This window comes from Panthera leo, chromosome B2 (genome assembly GCF_018350215.1).
Source record: "Panthera leo isolate Ple1 chromosome B2, P.leo_Ple1_pat1.1, whole genome shotgun sequence".
NCBI lineage: Eukaryota > Metazoa > Chordata > Mammalia > Carnivora > Felidae > Panthera > Panthera leo.
In genome coordinates this window covers 68,146,247-68,168,187 of record NC_056683.1, presented here as the reverse complement: position 1 = coordinate 68,168,187, position 21,941 = coordinate 68,146,247, and the positions used below count along the sequence as shown (strand labels likewise).

General features: G+C 38.3%; 1 protein-coding gene across 2 annotated transcripts in view; it reads left to right on the top strand.

Moving 5' to 3' along the window:
• Positions 1-21,941, top strand: part of IMPG1 (interphotoreceptor matrix proteoglycan 1) — a 132,560-nt gene that overhangs the window by 2,809 nt on the left and 107,810 nt on the right. The window lies entirely within an intron of this gene.

Sequence of the window (21,941 nt, the reverse complement as noted above, 5' to 3'; positions counted from 1 at the left end):
CATATTCCTAATAGGCATCCCAGTTGCATCTGATGTGCACAGCACTGCTTTACAGTTTTACCTTTTCATTGCACATAAATAATTTTATCTAATTGCTTGTGGCATTCCAATGTGTGGGAGAAAGAGAAAAAAATCCACCCTTAGCAAGTCCTAAAATGGAAATAATGTGTATCAGAGTATGTACCTTTTGCATTACATTTGGATATACTAAATGAAACCTTAACTAAGTAAGTTAGTCACCAAGGTAGAGTAATTATTTTTGTAGCTATGAATGTCAGAAAATTTGCAATTGAAGACACTCTACTTCTTGCTAAGCCTTTACTACTGGGATATGTTCTCATTTCATAAAATTACCCAGGAAGGTGTTTTCCCTCACTGTGGCTCCATTAACAGAAAATGTGGATTCATTTCTATACCTGAGAGAGCTGCCCACTGACAGTCACATTAACTTTGCAGCTCCTCTACTTCGTTCATCTCTGCTACAGTCTCAGAACAGTGTAATTCAAAAGGTTCAAGGCAGACTTTTTGCTCAATTGTATCTGAAAAGGTGGCCTTATAATCAAGGCTCTGTAAATTGAAGACGCTTTGTGTTCAACTGAGCAGACTCTGGCAGCACACCTGAAGCCATTTTTTAGATTAAATACTCGCTTTAAAAATCAAAAGCAATTTCTGCCTTGTGGCCCTTCTGTGCTTATATCAACGACCACACTAAAGGACTATCATATATGTGAACTAATTAAGCAGCGCTGACATGACCTGCTGCTTTCTTGGCCACTTCTATCAACCATGAGTGTGCAGCCATATTGACTGTATTTGCATGCTAATCATCTCTGAAAATTCGGATCCTGTATACCTTTGTCAACACAATCATATTCACAGCAGATTTTATGCTGTTTTAAAATAATCCATCTAGGTGCCTGGGTGGCTCAGTCAGTTGAGCATCCAACTCTTGATTTCAGCTCAAGTTATGATCCCAGGGTCATGGGATCAAGCCCCACATCAGCCTCTGCACTGAGCGTGGGACCTGCTTAAGATTCTCTCTGTCTCTCCCTCTGCCCCTCTCCCCCACTCATGCTCTCTATCTCTCTCCCTGTCTCTCAAATAAAAATAAAATAATCCATCTAAAGCAACAAAGTTTTTTCTTTCTTATGAGTCTCTGGGCTTATATTATAATTCAGTATGTATGTGGTAATGACCACAGTAAAAGTTCCAACATCATTGCTATATCGTGAAGTAACCAGACTCCAGGATGATGGAGGTCTCCATCTATACTGCCTCTTCCTACTTCAGGGTATAAAGGACACTTCCACAATTGTGGGGAAGGAACTGGTTATACCAATCCTCGGAATACAGCAAAGCAGCTTGTCGAAAGGAAGGCAAGTATTTGACCACATTGTGAGTTTTAGCCTTCCAAAGCAGACAGTTTTAAGCAACCACTGGGTCTGAGCTCACTGTCTGAGAGAAACAGATGGTGTCACTGGGATTTCAACCTCACAAATCAAGAGCGCCAAGTCAGATGCAGCCATTTTAATAAGGAAGGAAGGTGCTCTGGACCAAGGCAACCTGCACGCCAAAGCTTAATCCTACAATGAGTTGATAAGGTTGACTGGCATAGCCATGGTAATGAGAATTCATCTATGGAAATGCCACTGTCAAGTGTGAACCTCAGCATGCATCACTATTAATTATTTATTGGGGATGTACTCTCACTGCTGTACCTCTCTTCTGGCCACAGTGAATGTGGGAAGAGTGTGAAGGAGCTACAGAAGAGTGATAAATGCTTCTAAGCATATGGTTATAGTCAGTAGATAAGTATTCTTCCATTTACCTTTAGTCATTCTTGAGGAAACAGTATCTTTCTGTGTGCCTTTGGAAAGTCATCTTAATTCATTCCAATTTGGTTTTCTTCATTCAGCCATCTCTAGTCCCCTCACTCACTGCAACTGGCATCTATTTTCATAATTGCTCCCCCAGGAGAAGGATTAAAGGAAACTACACTGAAAGAAATTTTATGGAGAAAATTCAGGACCTTGAAACTAATGAAAAGTTTCCATTTCAGAAATACTTTAACTTCATATAGAAATAGCATATGTAGGGCTAATTTGTCTGTCTTAAGGTTCCCGCTTCTTTTATGAAGAAATAAAAGTTACATTTAATTAAGCCCAAATAAGAAACCCAAGGGCACTATTACAACCCATTGTAGGCCTGATCAAAACACTTTGTAGGTAGCAATCATATTAATAATCCTTTAGCTTAAATATTTGATTTTTTTAAGAAGCTCAGGCAAATTTTAATTAATCTTCTTAAAATTTCAGTGGCTGGTAGACAATCTGCTTATTTCTGTCCAGGAACCCAAGGCAGAGAATACTAAGTAACACTCCTAAAATCATTTGAGGTGGGAAGATTAGAACCAAAACTGGGATTTGAGCTATATTTAGTCCTGTCGTACATGTGCTTAGTCTATTAATCAGTCCAATATAATACAATGAGTGAAATTAATATACTTAAGTTACTGTTAAGTCAACAGCCAGCTTTCCTCTGTTAACAACACCAGATGATTTCTGGTTCTGGGCCATTTCTATTGCATAACTATTTGCATGACTGATCTCAGGATAGCTGGCTATATCATCAGCTCTACCCTAAAATTAGAGGCATAATTTTTGGAGCTGTATTACTCATTAGGAAAAAAGTGTGACATTTTGAACTCCTTAAAGAAATGCAGTCATTTATTCATGGTATCGTTTTAAATGCCCACCATTAAAGTCTAAGTTTCTCAGTAAGTGGCTTATTTATGATTATGTTATGTATTTCAAAGCAGAACTTGGCCTAACGGATATGATTTGACACGTTCAGAAAGTCTCTTCTGAAACCAAAGATACTTCCCAATCAAAACCCTGAAAATTAACCTCCAGGTTTTTAATATTTTCAGACTAGAGATCTATAATTCTGAAATATGCCTTTCTAATCATTTCTCTTCCTTCCTTCTCTGAAAAAATGAGTTTTACTCTCATCAAAACTCGCCAGTCTTGCAGCCTCTCCCAGTTCCTCCAGTTGTGCAGCCCATCTAGGCCTCAGTGTCCACACATTAATGCTCCATGCTGGAGTGCACTTCCCGGCCTCTCCCAACACTCTTCTTGTTGGTACAATATAAACCTTACTCCTTGACCTCCTGCCCCATTTTCTTGGCTAATCCCACTCTGGGTAAATTTAACTTTCACTTTTCCCACTCTCATTTCTGAGCTGCCAAATAAGAATCCAAAACAAACAAAGTGCGTACGTGAAACAAATCCATGCACCATAACCACAATTGGGCCCTCCATGCTCTTTCACAGTCCTACTCATCTCTGATTCCCTGACTTAATCCCCTCATCCAGTTTCCACAACCTCTCTCTCCTTGAGCCAGCAACCTGATTCTTCCTCACTCACATAACGGCACAGTGAAAAGAAAGGCTTTAAGGCTCTCACAGGGCCGCATTCACCACAGAACACTTACTGTCACACTTACTGTCACACTTACTGTCACTTACTGCGTATGCGACCTTGGCAAATTGCTCAATCTTACAGATACCTCCCATTTATGGTTTCTCATCTATAAAACGGGAATAATAATATCCGTGTCTTCCTCATATGGTATGATGAAGATAAGTGAAGTAATGTTTATGAAGTTCCTAGTGAGTTATCTCCTATAAAATTGCTCGATAAATGCTAGATCCTAAGATGAGTCTGATGATTTCCATCACTGTTGCCACTTCTTTCTTCGTACTGAGAAGATTAAAGTCATCTGATTTCATTTGATACCTCTTTTTTCTATTTCAAACTTTCTTTCAATCTTTATCCAAACTCGTCTCCTTTTCTCTTGTTTCAGAGAGATAAGATTTCATATTTTTGCTAATGTTACTTCTGTCTACCTATGACTTTAACTCCACTTACAGCCGGTTCCCCTACGACCTTCCTCTGCCTGTCTCCCTTTCCACTGATTTCATTTTCCCAGTCTAAAAAACTTAATGCAACATTTCTCAACATTGGTAAAAACACTAGTGCTGGGGCTCCAGCTCTGAAGATTCTGATTTAGTTTGTCTGGGTGAGACCCAAGCTAGAATGGTTGTTAAGGCCATCCAGGCAATTTTATTGTGCAACCAGGTTTGAGAAGCATGATTTAGTGCCCTTCTGGAAAGATATGATATGTGGGTCATTATATTATGGGCCACCAGAGGATCTGTTTTAATCTTCCTCTCTTTAGTAAATATTTTATCATAAATATATTTGTGGTTTGGAGGGAGTGGTCTCATCATTTAATAGAGTTGACAGGGTGGTTTGTATCCTCATTTCCTCTGTAGTGTTGTTTCAAATTTTTTAACCTTTCTACAGAAATTAGGGCTATAAGATATGTATATTTTTTAAGTTTATTTATTTGGAGGGGGGAGGGGCAGAGAGAGAATCTCAAGTGGACTCATGCTGACAACACAGAGCCTGACACAAACCGTGAGATATGACCTGAGCCAACATCAAGAGTCAGACACTTAACCAACTGAGCCACACAGTTGCCCCAGGAATATATATATTTTTAAGTTTATTTATTTATTTTGAGACAGAGAGAACAAGAAGGGGAGGGGCAGAGAGAGAGGCAGAGAGAATCCCAAGCAGGCTCCACGGCTGTCAGCACAGAGCCCACTGCCAGGCTTGAACTCACAAACTGTGAGATCATGACCTGAGCCAACATCAAGAGTCAGATGCTTAACTGACTGAGCCACCCAGGCGCCCCCAGGAATATGTATTTTTTAAAAGCTGCACAGAGTATCCTAATGCACACTCTTAAAACTCAATTAAATGCTTCATGAGGGCAGGAACCATGTCCATCTTGTTCTCAGTCGTATCATCAGAATCCCCTTTTCTAGCATAAACCTCTGCTTCCTGCGTTGTGTCCATGTCATTTTGTCATCTTCTATCTCTAAAGTCAGGAATTTTGGGTATCATGTAAGACAACATCCTCTTCATATCCAGGTTGTCATCAAATCCTATCAAATGCTCTGCTGATAAATGTTCAGCAACAATCTCTTCAAGAGATAAAAAGTTTTAATCATAGTGTTTGTCAGTATCCATAGTGTAAATAAACACTTTTGCCATGGCCAGTTTCAATCTACCGACATGACAACACCTAACGTGAGTGTGCACATTCGGCTCTCAGGAGCTGGGAGCCGATGTGAACCTGCTTCATCCAGCACGCCACAGCATTATCGATTTCGGCACACAGCACTTCTCTAATCCAGCTTCGCCTTTTCATCCTCATTGCTGTGGGACTATGGATAATAGCCTCCTCTCGTTCTGACCTTTCACTTCTCCATTTCCTATGCCCATGATACCTAGTCAGTCAGTGGCATATCCTGTCAATACTTATCCCAGACATGGCTCGTATTTCTTGAGCTTTAACTAGCTTTGTTATTCATTGTTTACCACATTCACTGCTGGAGGGAAAAGAAAGAGTAAAGAATAGAACTTCCAAATTCCCCTCAATGCCTTCAGAATAAAGTCTGGTAATTTCACTTGAGAGTCCTGGTGATCTGGCCTCCACCTTTCTCTCCAGCCACACTTGTAGAGACTGCTTGAGTCCTCCTGCCATGGGTGACACTCATTGCTTTCTGCAGATCTCCTTACCTCATAAATATATGTTAAGAATGTACAGAACGTATCTGTGACATTTGGAGAATAGTATAAAATGGTCATCTTCCAGATTAAATAATAAGCCATTGATGGTATCTTAGAAGTTCTCTGCTCTTCCAGGGTCTCTGCCCCTTTGCTCTGTGCCAAAAGTAGACACAGTCATGAATTTTGTGCTAATCATGTCATTGCCTGTCAGTGTTTCCAGTTATAAATGTATTCTCTAAATAATATATTTCTTGGTTTTCTCTGTGATTCTTATATTTAAAAAAATATCATGCTGTGGGTGTTCTCCTAGGACTGACTTCTTTGTCTCAACATTATGGTTTGGTGGGGGGCGGGGGGAGTTAATGTTTATTTTAAGAGAAAGAGCACATACATGCATGAGCGGGGGAGGGACAGAGAGAGAGGAGGACAGAGGATCTGAAGTGGGCTGTGCACTAACAGCAGAGAGCCCCACGTGAGGCTCGAACTCAAGAACCATGAGATCATGGCCTGAGCCAAAGTTGGTCGCTTAACCAGCTGAACCACCCAGGCACTCCTCAACATTGTGTTTTTAAGATTCACCCACATTGTTGCGTTTAGCAGACCCTGAGACAAAAGTTTACCTGTTATTCTTCATTAAGGAGTGCATTTTCAGGGTGGGAGCCTTGCTGGTAAATAGAAAAGACCTTAAAATTTGCCTCAAAGGCCATTATTAGCATTTTCCTGCATACTAGACGTGTGTGCATCTATGGACAGTGGGCGGGTCCTGATGTTTCTCATGCCGCAGCAGCAGCAGAAAATCCTGGGGCAGGAGAAAACAGACACCATGAAACATCTATGAGGCAAAGAGCTGCGGGCTGTGTCTCCTGTGGTGGATCAGAGTTTGTGAAGAGCTGGCCTGAGAGAGTGGTGAGGCTAAGAGGGCCTGAGATGGTGCAGGATACCACCTGTAGTCATTGTTCTGTTGATGGACTTGGCTGTTGCACTTTTGTATGTGTCCTCTGAGGCTCACAGCAGGCAGGAGGTTTCCAGAGTCTGGGACTCTCATTGTCTCTCTGTCTCCCTTCTAAGTAGGAGATTGTTGTCATGAGGCAGGTGTGTTTTCAATTTTGCCAGGTGACACCACACTGTTTTCCTAACTGTTTGTGCCATTTTGAGTGAGAACTCCTTTTGTTCCAGATACTCAACACACTTCATATTGGTATTGCCTGATTTATTTATTTAGTTAGTTTAGTTTAGTTTAGTTTTTTTTATTATTATTATTTTGCCAATCTTTGGTGAGGAGAGGGTGGTAGTGAAATAGTATTTCATTGAGGTTTTATTTTGTATTTCCCTCATTATTAATGAGTTTCAGTATCTTTTCCTATATTGTTCCTTTTCTACAAAATGCTTACACAAAAATTGTGCCCATTTTTTTATTAGGATGTATATCTTTTCTTACTGACTTAGAACAGTTCTTTGAAAGTTATGAATATTAGTCCTGCAGTTGCATACCTTTCAAATATCTTCTCCCAGTTTGTAGCTTATCTTCTTACTTTCTTAACGGTAACCTCTGATGAGCAGACATTCTTCATTTTTATGGAGTGGAATTTATCATCCTTTAACTTCATAGTTTGTGAGGATTTTCTGTCCTGCTTAAAAAAAAACCTTCCCTAGCTTGAAGTCATGAAAATATTCTTTTATATTGTCTTACACAAATCGTATAGTTTTTCTGTTCATATTTAAGCCACTGAAATTGATTTTGTGTGTGTGTGAGAGAGACAGAGAAAGAGAGAGATGTAGTGAAAAGAGAATTTCTTTTTTTTTTTCCATATGGATAATCAATTGTTTTAGCACCATTTACTGGATAATTTCTGCTTTCCTCTCTGCTCTGTGATATCCCTTCTCTCATGAACATGATTTTGTCCATTTTTTTTTATTCCTTAACCAATAATACATTGCTTTAATTATTACAAACTTATAATGATCTTGATATCCTATAACCATGTGTCCCTGGCTTTGTTCTCTTTTTTACAGGAGTGTCTAAGCTATTCTTGACCCTCCACTCTTACATAATAGATTTTAAAATTAGCTCACCAAGTTCTACAAAACACTTTATTAAGGAGATTGAAATTGTGTTGAATCTAAGGGCACCTGGGTGGCCCAGTCGGTTAAGCGTCCGACTTCGGGGCAGGTCATGATCTCACAGTTTGGGAGTTCGAGCCCCGCATTGGGCTCAGTGCTGACATCTCCGAGCCTGGAGCCTGCTTCAGATTCTGTGTTTCCCCCTCTCTCTACCCCTTCCCTGCTCACACTCTGTGTCTCTCTGTCTCTCAATAATAAATAAACATTAAAAAAAGAGAAGAAATTGTGTTGAATCTGTAGATTAATATGGGAGAGCTGATACCTTTGTAATGTTAAGTCTTCTTGTCTAAGAGCATGGAATATCTCTCCTTTTACTATCTTACAATAAAGTTGCAGGCTTATTTCATTAAAGGGCTTACATATGTTGGACTTATCCCCAGCTACTTTATATTGTGATCATGTAAATGACATTCTTATTACATTTTCTATGTAGAAAAATAATTGGTTTTATATCCCTTAGCTTTGCTGAACAATCTTAATTCTGAAAATTCACTAGCAACTGTTTGGAGTTAAAAGAATAAAGAAAATTTGAGTTCTTACTTTTCAGTCTTTGTATCTTTTATTTTTTATATTTTCTTACTGTTCCTAATAACCCATCCAGCATATTAAAGACAAATGGTGATTGAACACATTCTTACCTTGTTACTGATCATAAAGGGAATGCTTTCATACTTTACTTGGGTATGATGCTTGTTTTACATTTTGCATGTTTTGTTTTTGTAAATGCCCTATACCAGGGTTTTCCTTTAAAGTTCCCTTCTATTCCTAAGAGTTTTAATCATTAATGAATATGGAAAGATAGCGTACACTTCTATATCTATTTAGATTACCAGCTGGTTTTTCTCTTTTAATTCATTAATGTAATAACTTGCCTTAATCAATTTTCAAATATTAAATCCTGAGATACATTCCTGAGATAAATCCAACTTGGTCATGACCATTTTTCACACACTGCTGGATTCCATTTGCTAATATCTTATTTCAAATTATTGCATTCATATTCATATGCAAGAGTGGATCATTATTTTTTATCTCCTAGTTTCCTTGGCAAGTTTTGTAAGACTTTGTATGAAAATGAAGTTTGTCTTTTTTTTTTAATATTTGATAGAACTCTCTGATAAAGCTGGAGAATGATATTTATGGAAAGATATTTGACTGCTGACTCAACTTTTTTATAGGTTATAATAGTAATGAGATTTCCTATCTTTTTTATATTAGTTTCGGTACCTTGTATATTTCTAGAAATTTATCCATTTCATATAAAATTTCAAATTTATTGACAACATTATTCATAATATCCTCTTGTGTTTTTTCATGGCTATAGAAAATGTAATGATGTCCTCCTTTTGCTCCTGATAGGATTGTGTCTTTTGCTTACTTCATCAATCTTATTTTTTCTTGTTTTTCATTAGCTTTTTCAAAGGAGAAATTTTTTAGCTTTTATATTTTCTTTATGTTATTATCTTATGTTTTACATTTTCTTAATCTCTATTCTTCTCTGTTTTCTTGTATTTTCTTTGAGTTTATTTTTGTTTTCTTTTGCTAACTTCTTGAGATGGATTTAGCTCACTAATATTTAGCTTTTTTTTTCTTTTTCTAAAGTAAGCATTCTCATAAGATAAATTTACCTTTCAAATACTGATATTGCCATGTTGCCATATTCCACAGTTTTATTATGCAGTATTTTTATCATCTGATAAAATGTTCCCTGATATTTATCATTTGATAAAAATATTTCTACTATGTAGCATTATTACTCCCTTGTCATGGGTTTTTTATAAGGATTTTTTTTTTAGTTTCCAAATACATGGAGATATTCTGATTGTTTTTTAAAATTGATTTTTAGCTTACTTCTCTATTGGGCTGAGAATATAATGTACATGCATTAGAATTCAGTATATAGTCAATACCTGCGTATGTTGTCCCTGTGCTTGAAAAGAAGGAATATTTTATATTACAAATATATAACATGTTATATGTTACATATTGTCTTTATTTTAAAATGTTCCACATGTGTCCATTAGGTCAAGTTTACTCATGTTTTCCATCATCTATATTCTTATTTATTTTATCTGCTTTTTCTATCAATTACCAAGCAAGATCCTTAAAATTTACTTGCTATTATTGTTATTTACTTTCCTTATTATTCTTTATTATTCTGTCAACCTATTTTATATTTTGAAGTCATAATATTAAGTGCATAAAATTACAACTTGTTACCTCTTTCTGATGACTTTTAAACTCTTATCAATATGATATTACTCTTTTTCTTTGTAATACCTTCTGCCAAATAAGAAACTTTGTCCACTAGTATCCTGGAACTGACTCTTACTAACTTATAGGAGCCAATTACATACATCGTCTCACAAGTTAGTGCTTGGTAATGTCACGTCAGTGGCTTGAAATCAGCCATGAAAGAATATTAACACATGGAATTTGGCAAATGCTACAAATCAGGCCTTCTCATCTATCCCCAAGAACTGGTTATTAAATATTTACCAGCATAGCTCTGACTTCCTTCAATATTAATATAGCCATACCAACTTTCCTCTGGATAGTGTTAGCATGTTATTACTTTTTTCCACCCTTTTAATTTCAACTTCTCTATATCTTTCCATTTAGATGTATCTCTGAAAACAGCATAGAGTGGGATATTTTTTTTAGTGCAGTCTGACAATCTCTGCTTTTAACAGGAGTATTCTGTCCATTTGCATTTAATGTGTGCCAAATATTACATGGAACATACTAATCCAAAACTATGGTTTTTTAATTACTATCATACCCTTTTTAGGTTAGAAACCTAACACATATAGAGATTATCTGCCCAAGTTCAGGAAGTGACTCAAAAAAGCAGAACTATCTTACTATAACTTCAATCCCACAGGTACTCAAAACAAAGTTCTTCTTTCCTCTCTACATGAACATAGGTCCTTGTGCCTCAGAAAGTTTAACAAGCAGAGATTTACAGCTGTTTCTGTTGATTGACTACTCCAATTCTGTTCTTGAGCAGTTAAAAATATCACTTTTGTGTGGAAATATATGCACCAATGCTATACATGCAATTCTCTCTCTACTCAGAACTTTCATATACTCTAAGGTCAGGTCTGCATGAGAGCGCTAAAAATAGGAATAGTGTGTTTCATGGTTTGCAATATACAAGCAGCAAAAAAAATTAGAAAACAGAGATGCTGAGCTAAATAGAACTAATTCTACTATGAATACTTTAGACATTGTAATATTCTAATAACTATGTTCCAAGTATATAGCACCCCTGGAAACGCAAGGAGAAAGATATCCCATGGTCCAGCAACCCAGCACAGCTGGAACCAAAAGGAAAGTGGGGATTTGGCACATATCATTAATGTGTCTCATAAGGAAATCCACATTCCTGTTCCCTGATATTTTATAGGGCACCCCCAGCCTCTAGAGTTTGCTAACTCCTGAATTGGGGGGAATTTTTCTGTAAGCTCTTGGTAGGTCTCTATGAATTCCTGCCACTTGTCTTCTTCACCCACTTCCAAGCAGATCATGGCCTCAGTCTGCCTCTGGCTTATGAATTACCTGGTACTGTTCAAGTGTAACCCTTTGGTTTCCATGCCATTCAATATTTGCATCAAGCCATGCTCAAGAAATGCTCTAAACTGCAATGTCCCATACATTTGTGAGGTACAATTGCAACTGGGCATCCACATATCAGACTTACTAGTAATATTCCATTATGTTTCTCTTGTCCATAACCTGTGTATTTATTTAAACTCTTGAAGGAGTTCTGAAACCTATGGAGATTGTGCCAAAAAGTATACATGATGCTTTAGAAATTGGGAAGCAGAAGAAAGGAAAAAAGGTTAGTAGAATTTAAGTTAATGGAGGGATGAGATGATTAAAAGTGGCTTAATGGAATTGGTCCCACATTTACATGGAAAGGGTAGCTGCCTACCCAGGATGATTTGAGGGGTACTAAAAAATCCAGTTGTTAGAGAAAATGCGGGTTTCTTTTCAGCTGAAAACAAGCCTCAGCTAGGCTGGCGAGCAACTTGAACATACTTGTTCTCACCTTAGTTTCACATTCTGTTTACATGACCGTAGCACTAAACCAACTCCCTTCACCATTTGTTCAAAGTAATATACTTTGCAGTTAACCACAGCTTCTAGAAATATCCTACTTTTCTTAACTTTCAAGACTGGCTTATTTGGGGGAAAAAGGATTTTGCTGATTTTGCTCATGTATTCATATGAAAATCACTTATAGTTCTTAACATTTTAAACTTTCCTGCTAAAATTCTCAAGTAAATTTAGCCCTCTATACAGTAGCAATGTGTTCATCTTGTAGTTCCCACAATCTGTGACCCAATACCATGTACCTTGAGAACACTTGAGAGTCAAGGGCATGCGTGTGGTTCTGGAATTACAGTAGGGACAGTGCCCTTGAACTGGTAGTGGCTGTGTGTGGACCTCAGCCAGGGTCCATTATAAACCGATGCCCTGCTTTAGATGAAAGCAGCTGTGTTCTGAGACCTTCACACCACACACTATGACAAGTACTTCCACTGTGTTTCTCTCCTCTCCCAGGACAGAGAGGCCAGTCATCTTTGACACCCCTCCCCTTCTCAATATGCCATTCTATCTCTCCCCACAAGGGGTGGAGGACTTAGATCAAGAAAGTTTATGCAAGATTAAATAATTATTTTTGAAAATTTCCAGTCATTGATTTGGTCCTGAAATGTTATCTACTTTCTCTCTGTGGAATTCTGTTCTTCAAATGGAGATTTTTGTTCTATAGGAATTCCAGTAATTTTTGTCTCTACTTCTGTTAATTCATTCATTAAGGCATTCCGGCCTTCTCCCTTAGGAAACATAATGGGTTCGCTAAGTGCTTGTACCAGTGACTGTTGCTTTCATAACAATGCTGCCGGAAAAGCCCCATTCTCCTTTTCCTGTTGTCTGTTTTATCGTCACAATATGTGTACAGTAATACTATATTGTAAACCTGCAGGGTTAGATGGCTGGAAAATAGCCTTCTGGAAAAGAGTTTGATAAGGAGTGGTCCAAACAGGTTGATAAGGATCCACTTGAGTATATAACCAAGAAAGAGACTGATTGGTGGGCAAAACTGAGCCTTACTTAAAATGAAAACTTCATAAGCAGCCTACAGCTGGAGGCCAACTTTGGTACAGAAAGGAAAAAAAATAAACTCTTTGCAGATATGACAGGGAGGTGAACTGAACTATCATGGCTTCCAGGATGCCAGTCAACATCAAGGCCACATGGCCACCAGCCTATAACCTAAGTGGAAAAAATACTTTTGACTGAAGGGCTAGCTTTCACATTAGCATGTAGATATGCTTAGTCAATCTAATTTTAAAACAGTATATGAGGAATCAAAAGCCTAGTATTTCTGACCTGCCACTTCACCCTTGGACATAGTTGATTTTTCCTTAGAATAAATTAATGTTTTAATTTAGTATTTGAATCTAGTGGTCATTTCATTAATTTCCTTTTCTATATATTTGGAAATTTCTAAACTTGTCATAGCTATACTGGATTGCAGGATTTGGGTTAGCTCCAGGGTAGAGTGGCTAAAGGAAAAAAAAAAAAGATCCTCCCAATGTAAACTTTTTTTTAATTTTATTTTTTAAATTTACATCCAAATTAGTTAGCATATAGTGCAACAATGATTTCAAGAGTAGATCCCTTAATGTCCCTTACCCCTTTAGCCCATCCCCCTTCACACAACCCCTCCAGTAACCCTGTTTGTTCTCCATATTTAAGAGCCTCTTATGTTTTGTCTGCCTCCCTGTTTTTATATTATTTTTGCTTCCCTTCCCTTATGTTCATCTGTTCTGTGTCTTAAAGTCCTCATATGAGTGAAGTCATAATGATGTTTGTCTTTCTCTGACTGACTAATTTCACTTAGCATAATACCCTCTAGCTCCATCCATGTAGTTGCAAATGGCAAGATTTCATTCTTTTTGATTGGTGAGTAATACTCCATTGTGTATGTATATATATATACACACACACACCACATTTCTTTATACATTCATCCATCAATGGACATTTGGGCTCTTTTGATACTTTGGCTAATGTTGATTAGCATTAGTGCTGCTAGAAACATTGGGGTGCATGTGTCCCTTCGAAACAGCATACCTGTATCCCTTGGATAAATACCTAGTAGGGCAATTGCTAGGTCATAGGGTAGTTCTATTTTTAATTTTTTCAGGAACCTCCATACTGTTTTCCGGAGTAGCTGCACCAGCTTGCATTCCCACCAGCAATGCAAAAGAGATCCTCTTTCTCCACATCCTTGCCAACATCTGTTGTTGCCTGAGTTAATAATGTTAGCCATTCTGACAGGTGGTATCTCATTGTGGTTTTGATTTGTAGTTCCCTGATGATGAGTGATGTTGAGCATTTTTTCATGTGTCAGTTGGCCATCTGGATGTCTTCTTTGGAGAGCTGTCTATTCATGTCTTTGGTCCATTTCTTCATTGGATTATTTGTTTTTTGGGTGTTGAGTTTGATAGGTTATTTATAGATTTTTGGACACTAATCCTTTATCTGATACATCGTTTGCAAATATCTTCTCCTGTTCTGTCAGTTGCCTTTTAGTTTTGCTGATTGTTTCCTTCGCTGTGCAGAAGCTTTTTATTTTGATGAGGGTCCCAATAGTTCATTTTTGCTTTTGTTTCCCTTGCCTCCAGAAACGTGTTGAGTAAGAAGTTGCTGTGGCCAAGATCAAAGGGGTTTTTGTCTGCTTTCTCCTTGAGGATTTTGATGGCTTCCCATCTTACATTTAGGTCTTTCATCCATTTTGAGTTTATTTTTGTGTATGGTGTAAGAAAGTGGTCCAGGTTCATTCTTCTGCATGTTGCTGTCCAGTTTTCCCAGCACCACTTGCTGAAGAGACTGTCTTCATTCCATTGGATATTCTTTCTTGCTTTGTCAAAGATTAATTGGCCATACATTTGTGGGTCTATTTCTGAGTTCTGTATTCTGTTCCATTGATCAGAGTGTCTGTTTTTGTGCCAGTACCATACTGTCTTGTTGATTATCGCTTTGTAATACAGTTTGACGGGGATTGTGATACTTCAGCTTTGGTTTTCTTTTTCAAGATTGCTTTGGCTTTCTTTTTCAAGATTGCTTTGGCTATTCGGGGTCTTTCCTGGTTCCATACAAATTTTAGGATTATTTGTTCTAGCTCTGTGAAGAATGCTGGTGTTATTTTGATAGGGATTGCATTGAATATGTAGATTGCTTTGGGTAGTATTGACATTTTAACAATATTTTTTCTTCCTATCCAGAAGCATGGAATCTTTTCCCAGTTTTTTGTGTCGTTTTCATTTTCTTTCATAAGCTTTATATAGTTTTCAGTGTATAGATTTTTCACCTCTTTGGTTAGATTTATTCCTAGGTATTTTATGGTTTTTGGTGCAATTGTAAATGGGACTGATTCCTTGATTTCTCTTTCTGTTGCTTCATTGTTGGTATATAGAAATGCAACTGATTTCTGTGCATTGATTTTATATCCTCAACTTTGCTGAATTCATGAATCAGTTCTAGCAGTTTTTTGGTGGAATCTTTAAGGTTTTCCATATAGAGTATCATGTCTTCTGCAAAGAGTGAAAGTTTGACCTCCTCCTGGCCGATTTGGATGCCTTTTATTTCTTTGCAGAGGCTAAGACTTCCAATACTATGTTGAATAACAGTGGCAAGAGTGGACATCCCTGTCTTGTTCCTGACCTTAAGGGGAAAGCTCTCAGTTTTTCACCAATTTAAACTTTTGGTGTCAACCACTTTTCTTAGCCTGCTGGAAGGAGCCCTGCCCATGGACACCCACCTAAATATTTCCTGCCCACCTAAATATTTCCTGCCACACCTTTCATGAGAACCTCCCAACTCATTGTGAGCCCATCCCACCATGCTGCCTCAGCCCTTCCTCAAATGGTCTCTTTTGCTGAGAAATCACCACTCTCACCATCACTCCCATCAACAAATGTACTCAGCATGTATAATCCCAAACTCAAAGAAGTGATAATAGCAGTTGATTTTCCAACATTCCCTTTTCAGTATACATTATGTGTTAGATAGCGACACCATCTGGTGAGGTGGCACATTAGCATGTTGAATACACCAGGCTCTATGAGCACACATTGCAATCCTCTAAAAAATAAAAAAAAAATTAAAAAAAATAGAGGAAAAAAGAGAATGAAGGGAGGAAATGTTGATACTTTTATGTGTGGTATCAGAGGAATCTTCACCCATATAGGACCTTACTTTGTTTTAGGAAAAGCAGTAAAGCCAGATCTTTCAACGACTTTTGCTGTGGAATGGAAAAAAAAAAAATGGATCAATAGCTAGAGGGGAAATGGCATCAAGAGAATCCTTTAAGTAGAAGGAAAAGTAATAGCGTGTTTGTAGGCTGATTGGAGTAATCCAGCAAGAAGAAGGGAAATACCAACATAGGCAAGTGATAGAAGAGTTTCTGGAAGAATGTCCTCAAGAGGTGTAAACGGATGGGATACAGACAGTACACAAGTAAAGGAATTGGCCTTGAATAGGAATAGACTGCTCATCAAATAGTCACAGGAAGGAAAGCAGAGTATTTGGCTTTTGGAATGTGAATGCAGATGCAGTCAGTGAGCAGATGCAATGCTGGGCATTGATAAAGTTCTCTTCTTGCTCCCCTCATTCTCAGGAAAATGTGGAACCAGGTCATCAGCTAAAAGTGAGAATTGGCCAGAAGTGCAGGAAATCTGAGAAAAGTTGTATGTAGTTCTCCTGGAGAGTGAGAAACTCAGTGGACCAGGGAAACATAGTGTGATGCTATTTATGGATCATAAATTTAACATGAGTCTGGGGGCACCTGAGTGGCTCAGTTGGTTAAGAATCTGACTCTTGCTTTTGGCTCAGATCATGATCTCACGGTTCATGAGTCCCAGCCCCATGTCAGATTTCATGCTTACAGCACAGAGCCTGCTTGGAATTCTCTCTCTCTCTCTCTCTCTCTCTCTCTCTCTCTGCCCCTCCCCTGCTCACTCTCTCTCTCAAAATAAATAAACTTTAAAAAAAATTTGTTAAGTGAGTCCAAATGGTTATTTTTCTCCATCCACGTTCAGCTACAAGGGTACAAAGTGAGGAGTAGGAAGAGGGCTGAATTTAACATAAAGTTTTACCTATCAAGCACAATTATTCAGGGGCAAGGGAATTGAGGACTTGTCATCCTAAAGAGCCAAGCAATATTAATATTCTTTCACATTGACACCCATGGTCTTAATTGTTTCCATTTATTATTATTTATTTACTCTTGGATAAATTGAAAGTACCTGGGAATGCTGACTTTACTAAAATACACTTTATGCATAACCCATCTCCTTTCTGTTCTTTTGAGTTTCATTCACAGAGGAATTTTTTATTTATCTTTTCACTTAGGATATTATCTTTAATAAGATGACTGTGCTCAAAATCTCTGATATTAGACACTGTAGCAGGGAGAAGAAATTTAAAAGGGAGGTTGCAATAATGTAGGTGGACAGGACAAATGAAATACAAGAGAACAATAAATGAATTCTGAATATGAGGTCTGAGAAAGCTTAGTGGAAAAGGAAAGAAAGCTTAGAAATTGGCCCTTGAAGGAAGAAGGAAAAGAAGGGCCCGCCGATATGAGGGAACAGACAAATAGGAGATAAGCACTGAAGGATGGAAGTACAGGAAGTCTTCCAGGATGAGCATAGTCTTGTCTAAGGACTAAGGAGAAGTGTCACGAAAGAACATGTTTAGAAGGAAAAGTAATACCAGGGAGTGAAATGCATATACTATTGAATAAAGGAGTTTTTATTGAGCACTTACCCTGTGCATAATGCTGTTTTAAGTGCTGCCCAGGTGGTAACTCATTTACTAATATCACAGAAGCCCTGGAGGAGAGGCACCACCACTCCCCATTCTACAGGTGAGGAAACTCAGGCACAGACAGGTCAAGTGCTTCCAACTGTATAGCTAGTGAGTCACAGAGCAAGGGCCCTGTGTACCACTGGTGTTATCAAAACATTTTGAATAAACAAGAAACATATAATTTCTGTTGCTACTACATTTTTCTTTCGTAAATAATGAACATATTTAAATTAAATTTAGAAAGTAAGCAATGAATATTAGCTGTCTCTCATGTGTATTTAGAAGCTCTGAATATTCAAATATATTAGTTTCCATTTTTTTCTTTTCCTCATTCAATGAGATGACTGTTTCCAAAAACTATTGGCTTAGACTGTTTTCCTGGTGATTAATCTACAATATAATATAGTACAATTGTATTTATTTTTGTCCAAATTCTTATTATATTGTATTCTGGAAAAGATACAGAGTTTTTGTTTTTTTCTGAAACCACTTTGCCCTTCTTTTTCTTTGTAACTCTGAACTTCACCCAGAAATAGTTGTTGATGGCAGCCAATTCATCAACATACAGGTTATACTCATGTTTTGTCAAGGATTTTCTGCCTGAAAAAATTTTCTAATCTTTTATTAAATATGCTTCCTTTTTATAGCAGGTCATTCAACTATCAATTCATTCTCGTTAAACTTTTACCTATTCTTTCTAAATACTTATATAAACTAAAAATATCAGACACATGAAAATACATCCAGAGAATCAAAGTTCAGTTCAATTTCAACATTACTATTTATGCAACATGGAGGACAGCATCTAACGTGATCTCATTGCTTTACCAAAGAGTGCTTTCATTAGCACCAATAAATATCAGCTCTTTTTACCTCATTGAAATCTGTAACATTCCATGTTTCAATCTTTAAATTTTGGGTTTATTTTACTTGAATTCCTTGGGAAAGACACAGACTTTGTAAGTGTGGCCTCTTCTATAAATATTTTTGAACACAGGTAACCCTTAGTCTGTGTTCTCAGAGACTTTGCCTACCTCTTTTCTAGTGATGACTTAGGGTCAAGATACAGGCAGAAGATTCTGATCCCTGCCCAAGTGATAGTATCATCACAAATGATCCCCTGTGGTCATTTCTATGTGTCTAAAGGAACACAGGCTGAAGTGTCTATTACTCATGTGAGAAAGGACACCAGAGAAAGGTGGAAGATGGTTAACCTAAAGTAGAGAAATGCATAGCGTAGAGGAAATATGAGGCACTGTCAACTTGACCTTTGCTATTCCAGAGGGCAGAGATAGGACTACTGTGCAGAAGCTACTGGAAGGTAATTTTCAACACAAAGAATTACCTAAGTAGAGATTTTTAAAGTGAAAAAAAGTGCTTCCTAGATGAGGGAGACAATCATTTGTAGGATATTTGCCATGGGTCTCCCTTACCAAGGAGATATTAAAAATTCAGTGACCATATAATGTATTTTCCAAACAGGGATACATTTGAGACTGAAAGGATAGCTCCAAATAAACCAGGATATCCCAAGCAAACCAAGTCTCACTTCACCCTAATTCACCCTCATTGTTGATCACTGGCTATGTGTATTTGACATGTGAAGAATAGGGAAGATTGATCCCAGTGGGGAAAAAGGAACAGGTCAGAGCTCATGGGATTCTGGGACACAGAGCAAATCTGGAACTTTTTCACCTCCTTCTAATCCTATCCTGGTAGAATGAAGTCCAAAGACCTGGATCAAGCAGTCCTATGTGAGCAAGCCTGGATATGAGCAAAGTGTTAAGATCCAGAAGAATCCAAGTAGGAACAATTCCAGGACAGGGGCACTGTTCCCAGAGCCAGGATGAAGTAAATACTATTCCCAAAGCAAATTATTCAGCGGGTTCTAACAGAGCATAACATTAAAAAGCAAGAACAGGTGGCACCTGGGTGGCTCAGTCGGTTAAACATCCCACGCTTGATTTCGGCTCAGGCCATGAGCTCATGGTTTGTGAATCAAGCCCCACATCAGGCTCCGCGCTGACAGCACAGAGCCTGCTTGGGATTTTTTCTCTCCCTCTCTCTCTGCCCTTCCCCTGCCCACTCTCCATCTCTCTCTCTCTCTCTTAAAATAAATAAATAAACATTTTTAAAAAACAAAGTAAGAACCAGACCAACCCCAAAGGGCAGGATATTGTAGGGGTGACAAAGTGGAAAGCAGGACCAACATTACAGGCAGGCACTGTGAGAAGATGTGCAGGATGAATGAAGAGTACAGTTTCCCAAAGCATGGTCTGTGCTTACCATACTGGATAGGCCTAGAATTATCTAATGACCCACATTTTTTTTTCTAATCTTAGTGGCAAATGAATTGTAATTACAAAAACTTTTTTCTGTGACCTACACTGAAATCTGTGAGTGTGTGAAAGGTTATTAGAAATTAACATTCCTAAACTAAAATTCCCATTTTACCAGCTTCAGTGAGCAATGTGTACTCAGCTCCTGTCTCCTTCTTGCACTTGCCAGTGTTCAGTGGGCACCTTCCACTCAGCCATGCAGCCAGCCTAACTCAAGGAAAATGGCCTCCACCTCCTCCACAGTTAGAACGAGCCACTCAGGGTAATTTCAGTCCCCTACTCTATGATCACTCAACTCAAGTCAATGGCACTGGTATATCCCTTGGCAACTGGTATTGGTCCAGGCATGTGGCATTAGTCAGCCACACTGTAGGAAAAGGTTATTTTTCAAAATGAACAAGGGCAAGCATGTTTAATTCAGTGGAAGCCAGCCTACAGATATAATCACCACGTGAGGGGACTGAGCAAAGAGAGTGAGACGGTGGCAGAAAGGCAGAGTCAGAGCTTTGTTTTCACCAGGCATTCCTTACCATTAGCTTTCCTTTCTATGTGATAATAACTTCCTTATTGTTTAAGCCATTTTGACATGGGTTGTCTTGACTCGTCCCCTGGAAATGCTCTTACAGATCCTTAGAGCAGTGGTTTCCCAAACCTGCATGCATATTAGAATCACCTAGAGACCTTCAAAAGTTGCTGATGCCTGCATTCTACTCAGAGATGATGATTTATTGGTTAGATGTGTGGCTGGGTGAGCAAATTAATCCATAAGCTCCCTTTCTTCCTGGAGATTCCTGGGAATTTATCACTGTCCAAGATTGACAGAGTACTCTAAGACGCCTCAAAATGACAGAGAATATGTGTTCCCACAGGACTCAGTCCATTTCCTGTAATGAAGGAGGGACGTTTATGCTTTGTGGCAAGATTTGAGTTCCTCCGCAGCTGCCCTACTTGGATTTCTGCTTGATTCCCTTGTCTATGCCAGAAGATTAGAGTTTGAGATGCTTCTTTACTAAAATGGGAATAGAAGTCTCAGTAAGCCACATGGTTAGGGTCTCAAGGGGCCATAGTGAGCGGTCCCAACTGTTCATCAATTATTCCTTTCTTAAGTGGAAGACATAAAAGGAAAGAGGTGGAGTGGGAGAGAGGTAATTGAGATCTGACCGCTATTAACATGCTCCAACACCTCCAAGCCTCAGTACCCTACTGTGTGATAAACCCAGAAACATATAATCTGTTTCATCAACACAGTAGAGTTTTGTGAAATAATATGACACATAGGAAAAAAATTCGAAGTAAGAAAGGACTCCGTGAATGTAAGTTATTGTTACAAGAGGTCCAGAAAGTTAAAAATGAAGTCTAGACCTTACCCTAACAGACACAGCGGTGCCAGCAGGATGAAATGGCTCAGGGAGTTAAATCCTCTGCCAACCTGATCTCTTCATACTCCCTTTCATTCCTCTCACCTCTCTCCATAAAATATCAAACTTGCTCTGTAAAGTTGACTCTAAGATGTGTCCTTGCCCCAACTCACTTGCCACCAGATTGCCACCAGATTGCCACCCTCTGAGCCCCGCCCACAGAAATCCTAGCGCTGCCATTCACAGGCAGGAAGGTTGTTTGTTGCATTTTTTCCCCCTAGGTTTTTAGAAGCTCTCCACTTCCTCATCCAGAGTGTACCTCTGGGTACCACAATGTGCTATCTTTACCCACTTGAATTATAATGTCTATCAAAAGAGGCATCTCTCGGGAGGCTTGAGTGCTAAGTGGGGAGTGATTTTTAGAGATGTGTGGGAAATGGTTTCAATATTTGGCAGTTCCTAAAGGCAAGATGATTTGAGATGTTGGTTTTTTTTTTTAAATACACTTGATCAGCTCATTATGCTATTCCCTTATTTATGAAAATGCCTTGTCACTGGAATTCGGCAGTTGCTCCAAAGTAGAACTTAAATA